Here is a 12,838-nt window from a genome sequence, read left to right as displayed (position 1 = left end):
CCTGAAACCCAAAGATGCGCTAACACCCAACCCTGACCACAATACTAATGATCCGAGACCTAAGAGTCTGCAATCATAGACTATCGGGTCCCATCTAAAAGAGTCATTCCATCACTGGTTCACGATACATCGTAACACCCTCTAACCACTAGAACGATAAGCTAACGATACTATGCCGAAATTGTTGTCATTCCATCACTGTCATGGAGACTCACGACCAGCACCACATGGGGCTACAGGTACTCAACCCTCAAGGGAACCTACAACCAACCCTAGATCTATTGCATTACTTCATCCTCACAACCTTACCCAAAGGAGGAAGTACCAGTATATCTAATCGAAATGACAAACCTCAACCGTTAACAGAAACATTCCCCTGAACGACCAAAACATATCCCACACCTTGATGGGCCCATCCGTGGGGTTTCTTTCAACCCAAACATATGACTATGGGCCCAGCCCCTGGGCCTATCCCTGTTGTTTATTTCAACCCAATCATACATGTGAGAGTCACAAAGACAACCAAGAGCCTACATAACACAATCTAGTGGGTCAGTATTGGTGCTTTCGACCCACAAGTATAGTGAGAAGACTCACCTGAACTACTCAACAGAAGCCCAAAAACTACCTCAACATTAGAACAGCCAACCCAAGCTTACTAAAACCAAACTGAGACTAGACCTTAGTCAAATGCTCAATTCTATTCAAGTTTGATCAAAAGTCAAACTTGTCAAAAAGTCAACGGTCAAAGCAAGGTCAAAATTGCCAATCAGCAGCCCTCCACGTCATGGGCACTACATGCCAAAATAATCGAAGATTCCCCAGTCGCCACGATGTGGCAGCCTAAGGCCAGGTCGCAGGGACTGGTCGGAATAGCTCAAACGAACTTAATCCATTTTCTTCCGATTTCTAGAGCTCCAAAGCTCAAATGTGGTTTATTCCAAAGTCTTAATGGATAAAGTTTCCAACTTTATCACTTGTTTCATCCCAATAGGCTCTTAATCGACCAAGACACATGAGGAATGAGTTAACCCATTAAGCTCTTAATCGACCAAGACACATCACCAAACTTTCCAAAAGACCTTCATACCCAAAATACACCATAAAAATATGTGTTTTATGGACAGGCATGTCCAATGCATGTCTCTCCCCAAAACAGGTCAAATCCAAGGAAGAAAAATGGCTCAAACTTGCACATGAGGCCAAATACAACAAGGAATACAAGATCTGAAACATATAACCTCAAATGGACCTCAAGGATCCATAAAGTTTCCAAATTTATGGATTCCATTCCTTCAACTCTCACAATCATGAAAAAAAGGGAAAAGAACCCTAGATCTAGAAGCACAAACCAAAAAGCTAGGAACTTGAAAACTCACAAGGGTCCAAAATATTCACAAAATGATGATGATGATGATGCTTGTTGGATTAAAGTACCAAAACACCTTCTTCTTATTCTTCTTCTTCTTCTTCAAGGCACCAAGAATACCAAAATGGACCAAAACTCTTTAAGGGAGGCTAGGGTTTTGAGGCAAAGGGTTGGAGGCTGAAGAGGATTCCCTAATCCTCTTGAAATGTTGTTTAAATATGGGAGGAAACCCTAAAAATTCGGGCTTGGGCCAAAACAGCTACCACGTTGTGGCCTCCTATTGTCACGCCGTGACACGCATTAAAACATGTGTTCCACTTCTTTTATGCCACGTCGTGGGCATCGTTGCGCCACATCGTGGCATCAAAGTTTTTCCTTGAAACTCCATCTTTGGACCCTGATAAATATTAAGCTAAACCAATCTTGGAACACGGATGTTACATTTTGAGTTTCAAAATATCTATTAATAATGTTAATTTTAAGGAACTTCGAAGAAGGTTTAAATTTAAATGTAAAATCATAGAAAAAGACAGGTGTCATTTTTAAAGAGTGGGTGAAATAAAATTATAAATTATAAAAGATAACATATGGCAAGTATAGGATTCTTTTAATTGAAAAAAAGAGAGATATAGATATGATACGGATTTTACTCAATTACTAACAATATGTTAGATGTAATATAAGTTCATATAAATATAAAAATGTATTCGACAAAAAAATTGATATATAATCAAGAAATGACACACCGAATGAATAATCCAAACTAGTGTAGGTTATCATGTTTTGCATGGGTTGGATGTGTTCGACAATATGTTAGATGTAATATAAGTTCATATAAATATAAAAATGTATTCGACAAAAAATGTATTCGACAATATGTTAGATGTAATATAAGTTCATATAAATACCAAAAATTTCATTTTCATTATAATTAAAACACTAATGTAACTTGTTCAAAACATTAAAAACATTTCGAAAAAAAATTATCAAAGTCAAATCCCAAAGATCATATAATGCGGAATAACATGGGTAAATGCGTTGCGATCGTCTCGAGCTCCTTTATTTGAAAATGGAAGTACCTGAAACCAAAACTGTAAACCGTAAGCACGAACCTTAGTGAGTTCCCCAGATACCATATACCATACATATCAACATACCGCCTAGCATATGTGGGTGCTGGCCTACCCCTTCGGTCTCTTTCAATCGGATATTGTCTAGCATATAAACACATAAATCACATACTGTCATACATAACCATGAGCCATACATATCATTCATATATCATAATCAATAAAGGTGATATGTGCCGCACATAGTCTTGCCATTATGCCACGGGCCGCCACGTGGTCTTTATTTCCAAGCCGGGGGCCACCCCCTGGGTCTTACAGACAAGTGCCAGGAGCCACCTCCGGGTCTTCCATGCAAGCAATCACAAAGACAACTAGCATATATACTACTCTACTTAGCTAATTAGCATACAGTGTGTCAGGAGCCGCCTCCTGGTGTTTCATACATGATGCATAAGGCTAACCCCCGAGTATTCCTACCATACATAAACTAAATGGGCCGGAATTGGTGCCTTAGACCCATACACACAATGAGGAGACTCACCTCGACAGCTAATCCCCCAAATAATCTCTGGCTGCAAATTCGCTAGAAACCCTGCGCTATCAAACAAACAACACCCAATTAACAATTGAATTACAAACCAAAACCATTAATCCATAAACGGTCCAACTAATCAGTCCCAATATTTGTTGGATTAGGTGTCTAAGCCCATAACTATTTTTGGTATGTACTTGATTTGATTATGAGCATGGTCCTTTTGGGTTGCCTTCACTCATGCAACTTGATAGAATGACAAGAAGAGAGAGAGTATAATTTATTATATGAATAATAAATTCATACTCAAAATGGTTTTATTAATATATTACTTGGAAATCATATTATTTAATTAATATTGAACAGAAATTAATGTGGAATTAATTTGGTGATCAAAAGAGACTGATTAAATAATTGAGGGACTGTTATGCAAATAGCTGATAGTTGCAAGTTGGGCTATGGACTCCTAATAGAAGGGGTTGGATGAAATCTATGGGAAGCCCATGAAGATTTCTTCCAAGGGGCCTTCTAGGAGGGTTCCATGGATTGCTTAAGGCCCAAGCAGAGAATTAGGGTTTCCACCTGAAACCCTAGCAGCCCACACTACTATAAATAGACCCTCATACATGAGGATTTCGGGCGATCTGTGTCTTTGAAGGAGCCCTAGCCGATTTCCTCCATCTCCTAAGTCATCTTTTTGCAAGAGTGTCTGTGACTCCATTAGAGGTGCGACACTTGGGGCACTAAGCGTTCAAAGGTCAAGGATTTCTTGTTATTACTACATAACAAGTTGAGGTAATCATTCTAACTTGTTTATTATGTCAATTTCGAAATAAGCATGCTAGATTAGGGTTTATTGCTTTGGTATCCATAGTTGTATGTTCAAATTAGAAAAACCTAGATCAAAGCAATTAGGGTTGCATGTACACCATAGGAATGATGTTTTGCACATAACCCAAGAGTGGTATCAGAGACTAGGTCTTTTTTCTAGTTGAATAGATGTAAAAGTGAACTGCCAAAGGATCAAAAAGTCAAAAATTGTTGTCTGACAGGTCGGACTCGGCGAGTCTATCTATGGACTCGACGAGTTGCATGAACTCGACGAGTTCCATAGTGGACTCGACGAGTACAGGGTCCTGGTGCCGGGATTTTCGATTTTCTGGCAAGATTTTGATTAGGATAACTACCAAAACTCGTTTTTCAAGCCTAAATTCGATTTTTTATGATTGGTATGGATATCCTTATCAAAATTTGTGGATATGGTTAAATATGGATAATATAGGATTATTATGATTCAAATATTTGACCTAGTAATTTTGAAAAGTTTCAAATTACACCCTTTAGGTTTTATAGTTTAAATTTGAACTTAAAAGTTTTAGTTTTTGAAATTTAAATTGTTAAACCCTAATATTTTGAAAAGTTTCAAAATTTGTCCTCAAGTTTTGGAATTTATAATTTGATGAAAAGGTATTAATTTTGAAATATTAAATTCTAAAACCCTAGTGTTTTGAAAAGTTCAAATTACACCCTTATGGTTTTATTAAATTAATTAAGTGCTTAATTAAAAGAGAGAATTAATAAATCCATAACAACATGGTTTAAGATTAATCAAATTAAAAGTCTAATTTATTAATAGATTAAACCACTTAGTATTTTAAAAGTGTAAAATACACTCTTATACTATATAAAATTAAAAGTCTAATATATTATATATGTATAAGTAAAGAGTCAGTCTTACCGTTAGTAGGCCTAATTCACGAAGCTGGATTATAAGGGGTGTTTAAGGAAGTGGCCTGTAAAATGACCGTCATTGGGTATCCACTCTTACCCACCGCACTCTTGACTAGTGGAGGGTCGTTAGCCGAACGGGTAGGATAGGACACAACTTTCCATTATTAGTATAATGAAATATGAAGTTACTAAAAACTTTTATAAATTCCCGAATCTTACTTACTTTAGGAAAAATGTAAATTTGGTGCTAATCCATGAAATTGCACATTGCACCTTGTTGGTCGTTAGTGGAGCGTGTGTGGTTAACCAGCACACTAATATGGGACCAATGATGGATGGAAATGGGTGCCTCGTAGATTATTGTAGATCAATGGAGCGTGTGTGGTTAACCGGCACATTGATTAGGAGATAAACATCTTCGAGAGTACCAAGCTAATTTGCATGGTTATTCACACCTTGTTTGTGATCATTGGTATCCCAGCCACAAACTTGAAGGGCATAATCGAGATTAAATATGCCATTGAAAAGTTCAATAAATCTCAAAAGATCTAGGAGTTTCAATTCATTTAAAACCTAATTTTCATTTTCGTTTTTCATGGTGGAAATTGGTAAATCATCATTTACCTACCTTCAAATATTCTGCAACTGGATTACGGCATCCCTCTTCCGAGTTGTAGAATATTGTGTTGGGTACTAGCCTTAATATTTCATTTGGGTGTTATATTAAGGATCCATTCAACTAACTTGAATTTCTCCCGTTTTGTAGATGTCAAACTCTAACAACTATGGTCTTCCTGAATTCTTTGGAAAAAGCTTTCCACATGAAGATAATGTTCCACGATTGGATCATGGAAATGGAAATCGTTCTTCACTTCCTCCACCTCCTCCAATAATTCTCCCTGACCCACGTGTTCATCGACTTGAAAAGTTCAAGGTCACTCAAGCCCTGTTGTCAAGCAAACATGAAGATGGAAAGTCTATATGTGCTCACATCTTGGAGATGAAGTTGCATATTGACAAGTTGGGAATCTTGGGTGTCGATGTCTCGAGGAAGCTGGTTGTTGACTTGGTTCTTCAATCACTTACCAAATCATATAGTGAGTTCATTAGGGATTACTATATGATGGACAACGACGTGACCCTCATTGATCTTACCTATTTGCTTATTGTTGTTGAATCAACAATGATTTGGTGCACTGGTCAAGCAAATTTGTCTGGTAGATCAACCTCCCAAACTTCCATGGACATTGACAATGGCAACACTGGAAGTCCAGAAAAGTCTTCTCTTCCCAAAGCAAAGGGATCAGCCGAGGTCAAACCGTTTGACCGGATGGTAAAGAGAAAGGCTGAATCTGAGATTGTCCTGTGTGCTATTCCAAAAGAGTCCATTTGCTTCTACTGCCAAGAGAAGGGGCATTGGTTGTGAAGCTGGCGTATCTACCTGAAGGATCGAAAGGATGGGAGAGTCAAGATGTATGACTCTGCTTCAGTTAAATCCAATATCTAACTCTATTAAGTTCCTATTTGTAGATTCTTAATACATGATGTGATAAGATTACATTTTGATGTTTTGTAGGATCGAAGAAAAGAAAGGAAGCTTAAAGGATGAGCTGAGTCTGATCGGGAAGAAATGGATTTCAATCGCATTGTTCAATGATCGGATTTTTGAGCTGCTAGTTAGGAGTTATGATAGATTGCTTAGGAACATTTAGTAACATAGTTTTCATTTGTAATTGCGTTGTAAGTACAAGTTTTCCGCATTTTCATGAATAAAATAAATTTTTATTTTTTATCTTATTTATATTTCCTTGCAATGGCACTTGTGAAAATTGATGTTTGTATGTTTCTATTATTAGCAATATTGAAATGGATGTGATTCTTTATTATGTTATTTATGATAGTGTCGGAAATTTACTAAATAAGGAAAGATTCTCATTGCCCAAGTTTCAATTGGACAGAAACTTGGAATCATACAACTTGTTTTGTATGATGAATGAGAACTTTCGTATTTGGAAAATTAAGACCAATTCCTTGACAAAGAGTCAAGTGAAGGACTAGGAGATCTAGTACACATTGTTGTGTATTGGTCGGGTTCACCATAAATAACAATGAAGACTATTTGTCATGTTTTACTAAAGGTTTAGTAAATATGGTTATGCTTACAAGATTGGGTGTAATTCTGAAACATTGGAAAAGTTTCAATGAATGGCATAACGAATAAGAAGAATCAATTAGGCAGAGAGATAAAAAGTTTCTCCAATCTGAAAAGAAGGGAGAGTACTTTTATATTGTGTTTTATGATCATCTTAGTGATTATAGAACCATATTACAATTGATCCTCTAAGGACACCTTAGTACACTAACATGGCTAAGAAGAGGAATCAGGAATTGTTGAAATGGTTAAATCAAAAAGGTGAATCATACTTCGAACCAAAATCGAGTCTTAGAGTCATACTCCAAGATTGTGACTTGAGTGACGCTATCTTAAGAAGGTTTATAACACTCATCAAATGTAGAGTAGAAAATTTTCTTACTCTTGTACATTTAAAATTGGTAATTTGTGATGTCTTGGATAAGACAAAGACCAACTAAAACCAATTGTGTGGAGTGTTTGTCTTGATAAGAACCCACACTAACTCTTGAATATTTGTTTGTCAAGGAATGTTTCTTGACAAGAGAATCATATATGTCAAGAGGTCAGTGGGAGTCTTAATGATCTTGAAAGGTTTCAAGAGCTAATCAAGAGTAAACCTATTGTTAATCACTAGCACACGCGACTTGAGGTTTATAACCTATCGTGTTGACATATTCTTATTTTTGTGCCATTCCAGTTAAGTTAGCTATGCATGTGAGTTCTATGAGTTCTCATTTGACTGCATATAGGGCAAAGCACCTTGATCAATGAAAGCACATTAATCTGTAAAGGTGAGCTGCTGAACAACTTGGAAGACATGGTAGACCCTTGTGCTGCCAAGTGGCAAGAAATTAAGAATGAACAAGTTCAGTCCATATGATTTGGGATTTGACACAAACATTGTCTTATGATTATGATTATGACAAATCCACATGGATAGGAACACATACACCATAAAATCTAAGTGGCAAGGTTTCTCTCCGCTTCATGAAAATGATTATGAGGAAACGCTTTCACTAAGAAGATTTTAAGGAGATAACGATTGTGTAAATTGCATTCTCAAATTCGATTATGATTACGGCATCCCTCTTCATAGTTCGAATTGTGAGATTTGACAATTAGTTTGAACATTCGGGACTTACTGTTGTAAGTTCTGAAACTGTTTAGACACACATGTGAGCTATCTAAGGAAATGTGTATGAGTTTGAGAAGCCCATATAAAGTCTTATCGAAGCATCTGTATTAGAAATATGAACTTTGGAAGTCAACAAGTGTTGATTTCTAGAAGTCCAGCTGATTTCTGAATACATGTCAAAGCTAGTGGGAGCATAAATGTTATGCTAGTATGGATATAATTATCATGTTAGTGGGAACATGATTATTATGGTAAGTGTTGCGAGTCAGCAATATTAGTTATAGAAAACAAAAGTTTCAATTCGCAAAGTTGTAGAGCTTGAAATGTTATTTTTGTTATAATTAAGGGAGAGAATATTATACTTCATTTCAAATCTAAAAGCTTAGATCGAGAAATTTTAATCAGATTTAGTCAAAGGACATATATAAATGTTATGTTGAAAAGATTCAACATAAGGGAATTCTATATATGGCAATATTATGGCAAGAGACTGGTAAAGTATCACGTTTCCATTGCATATCGTATCCTATACGCTTCGGGTATAGGATCGATTGCATATGTTGTAATATTCGTCCGTTCTGATTTTCCAAATGCCTAGGGCATTAAAAGGGAAAAAGGACCAGAACCGGATATGACTAAAATAATTAAACAACTGTCAAGGACGGTCTGAGGTCCGCTAAGGATTGGTCGCTTGTGGGCAGTTGGAAGTATAATAATGGATGGACCATATTGGCATTATTATGAATAGATAGGACTCTATTAAGAATGAGTTGTCATATGGGAAATATGGAAATGTTTCCATAATGTGAGTTGGATATTGAGAATCTATGTAGATTAGAAACTTTTATGCAGGAATGATGTTCAAAGGAATGTACTTTGAATGTGAGACTTCATATCTATGGAGTTGTCTTGTAACAATCTTCAAATTTGCACTTTGTAATTTCATTGGTAAAGTCTTGGTGACTTTGGTGCTATGACATTACAAAAGGATCATTGCATAAAATGTTAAAATCTAACATATTCTGATAGTGGCAAGAATTTGGTATTATTACACTTGTGAAAAGGATTAGGAATTGTGAAATGAGCATCATTGGAAATGTTTTCGATTGATCTATTTCACAAAGTAAGGACCATAGGTAAACATAGTGTGCATGCTTGGAGCATGGGACAACTATAGTTATAATTCAAGTATTAAGTTGATTATTCGAAACATTATTCAATGTTTTATTTATACTCAAAGTTTGAGATCATATTGGATTCGATTATTCTTGTGTTTCACTTTTCATGTTTTGACTTCCTGAATAACTAGGTTATTCAAACATCCACAGTAAATCATACTTTGGAAGTAGGTAATGAGGTAAGACTGTCATGAATCCGACTGTAGATTGTCTAAAGTGTTTAGACATAGCAAAAGTTTGTTGCAGTGTTCATGAGTACTCCTGAAATAAGATTTGAGTATTGGATTAAACCCACGCTCACGTGAATCACTTCATGGATTTTATCACGAGTGATTGGTGAGACGATAATATCTTATATTCTTGAAACGGAGATATATGAGTTGCAGTTTACGAGTCGGTTACACTTGTGATAAGGATTAGGAATATGAGTCGACGTTTATCCGTTCCTTTTACCCAAAGTGGGATAAAAGCGATATATGTGGGCCCCTCGATGATTTAGTGATGACACCCTAAGCGCTTGGCCAAGCCTGGACTAAGTTGATGTGTTCAATTGTAGTCTGTTGTCAGTCGTCATAAATCGGAAATCGGGAAACAACACATGAACAGAGAGTATGATTAAAATCCATGTCTCAGTTCATACGATATCTTGAGAACGGAGGAATATATGATCCCCTATCTAAAGGACACGTTGCTGATAAGATCAGAGTTCGAAAGCGGCTTTTGAAAGCTACGATTGCTAATCAGATTCTGAAGTCATACTTGTAATAATAGTTATTAGACTTATCCTAGTGGGAGACTGTTGGATTAGGTGTCTAAGCCCATAACTATTTTTGGTATGTACTTGATTTGATTATGAGCATGGTCCTTTTGGGTTGCCTTCACTCATGCAACTTGATAGAATGACAAGAGGAGAGAGAGTAGAACTTATTATATGAATAATAAATTCATACTCAAAATGGTTTTATTAATATATTACAAGATTAATATATTATTTGGAAATCATATTATTTAAGTAGTATTAATCAGAAATTAATATGGAATTAATTTGATGATCAAAAGAGACTGATTAAATAATTGAGAGACTGTTATGCAAATAGCTGATAGTTGCAAGTTGGGCTATGGACTCCGAATAGAAGGGGTTGGACGAAATCTATGGGAAGCCCATGAAGATTTCGTCCAAGGGGCCTTCTAGAAGGCTTTCATGGATTGCTTAAGGCCTAAGCAGAGAATTAGGGTTTCCACCTGAAACCCTAGCAGCCCACACAACTATAAATAGACCCTCATACATGAGGATTTCGGGCGATCTGTGTCTTTGAAGGAGCCCTAGCCGATTTCCTCCCCTCTACTAAGTCATCTTGTTGCAAGAGTGTTTGTGACTCCATTAAAGGTGCAACACTTGTTTATTATGTCAATTTCGAAATAAGCATGCTAGATTAGAGTTTATTGCTTTGGTATTCATAGTTGTATGTTCAAATTAGAAAAGCCTAGATCAAAGCAATTAAGGTTGCATGTACACCATAGGAATGATGTTTTGCACATAACCCAACAATATTAACCCAAGCCCATTGGGCCCACTAAGGCCCAACTACTCACTAGGCCCTCTAAGGCCCAAATCCAAACTGGGCCCACAAAGGCCCAACCCCAAACTCCTTAGGCCCAAACTGTGAAATTCAATCAGATTAGTCCACACATGGCCCAAAACAGAAAGCCCAAATCCCAAAACTAAGTCCAAGACCAAAAGCCCAAAAAGCCCACTGATGAACTGAACGCGCTGGGTTCCCTGGTAGAGTGCAGGACGTTCATTGCCAGACCATCGATCGTGACCGTTTGCCTGAACGCACGGCGTTCCCGGCCATTGTCCAAAAATTACCCCAAACGTCATAATACCTTAAGTCTGACGTTCGAATCCTCAAAATAACATCATATCAGTGACTTAATCCATAAAGTTGTCAACTTGGAACCTTTGCATGGTCCAAAAGGAACCAATCATGATTTCAAGCATTATAACCCTATAAAGAGGCCAAGATGCAAGCTTTCACCTTAAGATCTTAGTCCAAACTTCCAGATCTGATTCAAAGGTACTTCTTAAGTCATAAAGTTTCCAACTTTATGACTTAGCATAACTCAATGGGACCCAAATCAAAACCCGAAGTCCCAAACTTCATCAAATGACTACCAAATCATGCATGGAAAATTTTTACCTATCAATATCCAAACTTTATGATTCCATAACCTCAACAAGGACCAAATATGAAGCTCAAAGGTTCTGGAGTAACTTTCACACACAAGAACCACCACAAAGGGACCAAAACCATAACCAAAAACCAAATAGCTAGATATACATGAAAGAGTTGTCAAGGTTGAAACTTTATACCTCCAGAAGATAGATCTAGATGCACAAAGCTTGGATCCAAAAGCTCCAAGTCAAGCAATGACTCTTCAAGAAGTTCCTTCTTCTTCTTCAAGCACCAAAACACACATAAATCACTTTGAAGCTCAAGAATCACTCAAATGGAGGCTAGGGTTTCGTTCTTAGGGTTAGAGATGATGGAGGCTGAAGAATGGAAGAGGTTTGGGTCCATAGTGATGCTTATAAAGGTACCAAACCCTAAAAATGAGCTATTAAATCTGCCCAGCGAACGCACTGCGTTCCCAACATGGTCTGCATCCAATTTCCTTCTTGAACGCCATGCGTTCCTAACGGGTACGCCATACGTACCCGTTTTGGCCCAAAACCCCTTAAACTTCAAATGGGGCGTTCCCAACATGGTCCGCATCCAATTTCCTTCTTGAACGCCATGTGTTCCTACCGGGTACGCCATGCGTACCCGTTTTGGCCCAAAATCCCTTAAACTTCAAATGGTCATAACTTTTGCATCCCTTATCCGTTTTCGACGTTCTTTATATCCACGAAAAGGTAACGAGAAGCCCTACACTTTTATCAACTTTATTTATCCTGAAAACCAACCGAAATAAAATCCAAAATTCATAAAAGGCCCGAACCAACGCCTTTACCGATACTCTTGGGCTCCGAAAACCCGGATCATCCAAACTGCATCATCCACTTACAATGAGCCCAAACTCATTCCTCAAGGGTTCTAAGTCTGCTAATACCCACTCCTTGATCCTCACCCTACAATGGTGAACGATTCAAAACTGGGCGTTACATTACATAGGTTGGTAGGTAGTGAAAATGTGTGGGTTGCATAGTAAAGGAATACAAAAGATGTAGTTGATCTTTATCTTAGCCTGAACTAATGCAGTTGTCAACTGCTAACGACTTGTCTCAAGATCCTTCTGCCTATCACATATTGGTTGTGGTAATGCTGGGATGATGATTTCTGAAGAAAAAAAGTAACCAAAGATGGGTTTAGGGAAAGGAGGTTGTATAACACTTTATGACATCAGAATTAAACCCAAAATCCATCAACATAGCATAAATAAAAGAAAATGGGAACACATGAAACCATAATAAAAAAAAATGAGAAAGGTAGAAAACAGACCTTTCTTTTTTCAAGCAAATTACACTTTGGTTACTGGATTTTACAATTTTGGTCACAAAAAATTTTCAACCACATATTTGGTCCTTGTTTTTGGGTTTATCTTTATTTTGTTTTCTGTGTTGTCTAAGCTAATAACCTAGTTGTTAGATTTTTTAAAACTACCATTTGTCCCTTGAAAACTGAAAG

The sequence above is a fragment of the Lactuca virosa genome, chromosome 8, assembly GCF_052849685.1.
Source record: "Lactuca virosa cultivar CGN04683 chromosome 8, Lactuca_virosa_CGN04683_v6, whole genome shotgun sequence".
NCBI classification, from domain to species: domain Eukaryota; kingdom Viridiplantae; phylum Streptophyta; class Magnoliopsida; order Asterales; family Asteraceae; genus Lactuca; species Lactuca virosa.
This window is presented reverse-complemented; position numbering follows the sequence as displayed.